The sequence below is a fragment of the Eurosta solidaginis genome, chromosome X, assembly GCF_040869045.1.
Source record: "Eurosta solidaginis isolate ZX-2024a chromosome X, ASM4086904v1, whole genome shotgun sequence".
In the NCBI taxonomy this organism is placed as follows: domain Eukaryota; kingdom Metazoa; phylum Arthropoda; class Insecta; order Diptera; family Tephritidae; genus Eurosta; species Eurosta solidaginis.
Genome location: NC_090324.1, coordinates 67,859,076 through 67,865,230, shown reverse-complemented (window position 1 = coordinate 67,865,230; position 6,155 = coordinate 67,859,076). Strand labels below are relative to the sequence as shown.

General features: G+C 44.1%; 2 pseudogenes; both read right to left on the bottom strand.

Annotated features, from left to right (window-relative positions):
• Positions 1-4,338: 4,338 nt before the first annotated feature.
• Positions 4,339-5,099, bottom strand: LOC137234997 (UDP-N-acetylglucosamine transporter pseudogene; annotated as a pseudogene).
• A 77-nt stretch (positions 5,100-5,176) lies between these two features.
• On the bottom strand, positions 5,177-5,766 carry LOC137234996 (large ribosomal subunit protein eL8-like; annotated as a pseudogene).
• Positions 5,767-6,155: the final 389 nt, after the last annotated feature.

The following is a 6,155-nucleotide window of genomic DNA, read 5'->3' as shown; positions in this document are numbered from 1 at the left end:
GCATGGATAAGAAAGCCGCCCTGTTCCTGGTCAACTTTCGTCGCACACCGAATCACTAAGATCATCGATATGGTCGGTAGCAAGGACTGGCTTCACGTGGACTCGGAATCTAATCCAGCGGATCTAGGAAGCAGAGGACTACTTGCATTAGAGTTGGTCAACAATTCGTTGTGGTGGCAGGGACCTTCTTGGCTGCAAGAAGACAATTCCCACTGGCCTGCACAAGAGCCCGACTATAAAACGTCCGTTGAGGAGAAGAGGGCACAAACATATGCCACGACAAGGGTAGATCAGGTAGATATTCTCGACCGATTCTCAAATTTACCCAGGGCTTTAAAGGTTCTATCCTATGTTAGGAGATTTTATAAACGAACTCACCCAAAAGCTAAAGCAATGTCCCACGAAAGGTCGTGTATAATCTCAGCCGATGAGATTAAGGCAACGACTCAAGCATTAATACGAGTCTGCCAGAAACAATTTTACGGGACAGTATATTTAAAATTGAAAAATAGGGAACCTATCCATCGAAAGAGTGAAATACTGTCACTCAACCCATATATCGAGAAAGATGATATTATTAGAACAGGGGGCGTCTAGGGGCTTCAAAAGACATGTCGTACAACGAGCGGCATCCGATCATCTTGCCTTACAATTGTAGGCTGTCTCGCCTTACAGTTGTGATGGCTCATCATGACTCCCTTCATGGCGAGAACCAGCTCATGCTCCGTCTTATTGGAACCCAATATTGGATTCCGAACGTCAAGACAATGATCAGAGCCGTCATCCACAATTGCAAAACCTGCATTATTCACCGAAAGCAGGCTCAGACCCAACTTATGGGGACCCTTCCATGCGAACGGACTACTTTTACCCGCGCGTTCACCAATACCGGGGTAGACTTTCCGGGGCCTTTCGACATCAAAAGCTACCGCGGTAGGGGATGTCGACTGTCAAAAGGCTACGTATGCCTTTTCGTCTGTTTCTCCACGAAGGCCATCCATTTAGAAGCCACTAGTGACCTTAGTACCCCATGCTTCCTCGCGGCCTTTTCGCGTTTTATCGCGAAAAGAGGATGTCCGAAGAACATCTACTCCGACAATGGTACGAACTTTGTCGGAGCTTCCAGATCTCTAACATCGGAATCCAAAGCCTTCCTGGCAGAAAGCCGAGACAAAACAGTCTCCAAGTATAGCCATCAAGCATTAACTTGGCATTTTATTCCAGCCGGCGCTCCACATATGGGCGGCTTGTGGGAGGCGGGAGTGAAGAGCTTCAAAAGCCACTTCAAAAAGATCGCGTCTCCCCATAAGTACGCCATAGAGGAGTTCCAAACCCTTTTGTACCGGATTGAGGCGTGCCTCAACTCGCGCCCACTCAGTCCAGGGTCGAATGACCCAACGGATCTGGAACCATTAACCCCCAGACATTTCCTAACGGGTAGCTACCTACTGGCTCCGCCAGAACCAGATGCCAGTGAGAGCTCTGCCTCGATGATCAATCGATGGCAGAAACTCAAAGCCCTCCACCACACTTTCTGCAAACGATGGAAGCTGGAATATCTATCCGAACTTCAAAAACGAGTGAAGTGGAAGCATCCCAAAGAAAATATAAAAGTGGGAGACCTCGCTGTCCTCAAAGAGGACAACTTATTTCCCAACGAATGGAGGTTAGGTAGAGTCGTCAACGTACACCCCGGCGAAGATAACCGAGTACGTGTAGTCGACCTCCTAACCGAGAAGGGTCAAGTCAGACGACCTTTGGTCAAACTGATCCTTCTTCCTACGGAGATAGATTGTGAGAGGACCACGAGTTCCTATTAACAATTCTTCCGTTCCTCCATATCCCTCCTTTCAGAAAAATCAACCCAATCTCTATTTCCCCCGACCTCCTAAAATCAGAGGCCCACAGTTGGTGATAGCATGGAAAGCATATTAAGGAACTCGCGTCTTCGTGTCTCTCTGTCCCTAAGCCTGCGTTTCTCCCTAGCCATATATCGAATCAACCCCCCGGTCTCGTGATGGCGCGAGTCTACCTGAGGGGAATCGTGAAACGTACTACGCGATGGCAATGGGGAAAGGAAGCGCGGGACATAAAGACGCGTTCAACCACGCGTCCTGATGCCCCGCTATCCCTAACCTTGTGTCTCTCCCGAGGCCCTAATTATACTCAACCCCCCGGTCTCGTGATGGTGCGAGTCTACCGAGGGGCGATCCTACATCTTCTTTTTTTGTTCTTTACCCCCGGTCTCGTGTCGAGTCTACCGGAGGTAATCCTACACCTTGCTACTGGTGCGTAATGGATAGAGGGAGAGAGAGGCACGAGGACGCATGAGAGCTTATCAAAATCTCGCAAAACCAAAAGGCACAACTCAGTGCTTCATGAAGACACTAACCGCGGGCCCCTTGAAGAAACCGTCCCACAAGTCACTCGCTCACCCAGAGCGAAGACACCAGAAAACACCCAAATTCTCTCGCTCCCCCAGAGCGAGGACAACTGAAAAGCCTACCGCAGAAGGGGAACCCATCTGCCACAGAAAGCCAAGGCATTCGGCCCAGTAAGTTTTTAAACAAATTTCAAAAAGTCAGCGCAAATTTCACTCTTTCACCCGAAACGAGGCCATCCAACAATCCTAACGCAGATCCGCTATCTGCTACAGAGCCTAAATACATGCCACCCAATATATTTTAAATTTTCAAAAAAACATCCCACAATTCACTCGCTCACCCCGAGCGAGGTCACCAGAACCCTCATGCAGATTTGCATCTGCCACAGAACATCCACACCAAGCCGTTGCATACTGTAATTGAGGTTTACGGAATTGTTCCGATAGGAATACGGTAGAGAAAGCGTGAATACGCCACATCATATAATCGACACTTACACGATTTGGTGTACGTTCCAACAATGGACCTAAAGCATCGAAGAAATTAAGCACTGATAGATTCACAGGTTCACCTTCTGTTACTTGGGTTTCGGAAAGCGATAAAGCGTTTGTGTACTCCAACCATTGCACATAGGGATAGGTTTCCTGTAACTGGTTTATGGCGCCGAAATTATAGAGCTCATTGGTGTTGCGACATTTTTTTTCAGCAGGTCCGGAGATGTTGGTCAATGCGTTTTCGAAATCAATCGATTCACGTAGCTCCTTCGCTGCACGTTCCTTATTAGCACAAAATAGTATAGCAATATCCACATGTAATCCAGATAAGTTTGATTTAACAAATCGTTGGACATACTCAGATGATATTTCGGCGGCACCCAATAAAACTTCAAATATCCCCAATGAATTTTTGTTGACAATAAAAAGGGAGGAACGCGTTGATTCTATGCGCTTTTCATTCGAGTATCGCAAGGACATACCTTGTTCGATATTAAAATATTATCAAAGTTTGCTGATAAGCCTAAACATTCACAACGTTTCTCTGCTTATAAATACCATTGGTCCTGCATCAGCTTACCTACAATGCTTGAAGTTACGCCGTGCTTTTCAGATCAATTGGATCCAACAGCCCAATTGAATATTCTTTAAATTTGCCATGCACTTAGACGTTTACTAGCGAGTAAAGTTGAATATGGCGCATTTACAACTTTACCAGGCTTCCGCGAAATTATTGGCCCTAAAATTGTAGCCGCTCTACGCCGTAAAGATTTGGCAGTGACACATGCTGCAATCGATGATAAACGCACTCTTGCATTCAGTGAATCATTAACTGCTAATGATCATTGCAACAACAATTTTTTTTTAATTAAAAGGAAAGTTGTCTAAGCGGGGTCGCCCCTCGGCATTGTTTGGCAAGCGCTCCGCGCGTAATTCTGCCATGAGAAACGCTCAAAGAGGACTCATCTGCCTTGCAGATGTTGTTGAGAATCGGCACAAAAGAAGAGGAGCACGACGCAAATTGAAAGAGAAGCTCGGCTTAGAATCTCTTCCGACGTTATCGCGCCTTACATTATTTGTCTATAATTGCGCAATTCACAAGAGTGTATTCAAGCACAATTTTAAGGTTTGGATTGTTTTCATGGTTTCCACTATAAAATTTGACCACATACGGCGAATAGGATACCTTGTGAATTGCCTAAATTATTTCTTAGCAAACGGCTCTTAATACCGAACTGTGATTACATTAACATTTCGCTATTGAATAAGAAAACTTTATAAAATGTTCGACTTCATACTCTGGCCCACGGTGTCACTGAACTCCCATTATTTTTATACTCTAGGCAAGAGGGTTTCCTCAGCCTCTAAAAGGGCCTGCAATCTTTGTGGAGCTGTCGTTGTCGAATTTGTTTGTCCATATTTTTTAGGATCATGACCCCTAAGAATATTGATGCAATCACTTAACCTGCTCCTCCAGCAAAACTTAACGTTAAATTTAAAATCAAAATATATAGTGAAGCTATACACGATATAACAATTGCTAATGATGTGGCAAAACCTTTTAATATGTTATCAGCATATTCAACAATAACAGCAACAATTAGGCCATCACCATATTAAATACCCCATAAATAAGTCATAACCGAAGAAACCATTTTTCAAAATTTGACGTCCATCAATAACGAAACATGTTAGTACACCGAATGGTATACTCAATAAACTTCATTGTACATTACGCGTCCATATCGATATATCGGCACCTTTAAGAATTTTTGTTTCAAAATCTATACCGGCCAAACCGGATCGAAAACAAGCACCAAGTGCAGCCCATAAACCAAGTAAACGATTTTGTTCACGACCGCTTGTTTGTTCTTTACCACCAACCTTAGTCTCGTCCACCGTTTGTGCTAGTTGTACCATAACTACGCCTGCAATTAGTAGTACTAGCGCACCTCATTGTGTCTGGATGAGGCGCGGGCGCAGTATGATTACGGCAAACATAGCTGTGGTGAGTACTTTTAGTTGATAAGTGACTTGATAGGTAGCTGCATCCAGATGCAGAAGCAGACACGTAAATTGACTCTATTGCAACTTTTGTGTATTTACTATAGATAAAACGTCTCTTTTTTTATAAAAAACGCAATTCTTTTCGAAAAGTTCACAAACAAATTACTTCATGAAAGTCGAGTATAAACTACTTTATTTACTTTTCCATTGCCATTAATTTGGTACTGCTTGGCAAAATTCAGCACTTAAAAATAATTAGCCAACATAGAATTACAAATATCTCTGCATGTTTTAACCTTTTTCTTGTGCCAATTCACGCGCCTCAGCGCGCTCCAATTCAGCAATGCGTTCCAAACCCTTGGAGCCGAGAATACCACCTCCCCAGTGTTTACGGATCTCATCATGCGCAATTACAACCAACTGTGCCTTCTTTTGCTCCACAAGCAGTCACGGCATTTGTACCAGACCGCACGAAAGTGAGTTTTTTCTTGGGTTGTACATCCTTGCCCTTGGTTTTAGCTTCCTCAATCCTCTTCAAACGTTGCTTTTTAGCAAGCGCCGATTCTGGGCAGTATTTCTCCAAAAGTTTGAATGTTTTTACTGCTGTTGTTTTATCTAAATTGATGATTTGGTGGAGTTACCTTCAAACACTTTTGCAAAACAGCCTTTTGGCACTGAACCCGAATATATTAGGGCCATTTTACAAAACGAGATAAGTCACGTTTAGGTTGGACATTCTGGCCTATGCCGAAATTCTTGGGACGCTTTTCGAAGAGCTGGTTAACCACCTTCTTTACAACAGGTTTCTTGACGGCCAACGGTGCGGGTGCAACCTTCTTGGTAACTGGCTTCTTCTTTGGCCTGAGATTCTTCGAAACCATTTCGGATTGTTTTCTGAATGCGATATAATTGAAAAATGCAGATTTTATTAGCTGCTCAAAGTTAAGAACTGCTTTTCTCTCTGCTTCTTAATAAGGTATTGCACGTATTGTTGAAATTTGCCAATTCGCATATGGGCAGCTGTCAGACAAACAGCGAGTTATGTGACCAAATTTTTGTAGGGCAACTAAAACGCTACCGGGTGACACGACATAAACAAAATAAGGCACTAAAGACCCAGGCACATAACGTGCGGGGAAAGAGGCCATGTTCATAATGCACGCCACATATGAACAGTTTTTTTTTTTGCGGCGACAGATGTTTCCCCTTATGCGCGCGCTAATAAAATTTCCCAAATCCCAATAATACAATTAGGGACCACTCGCCCCGC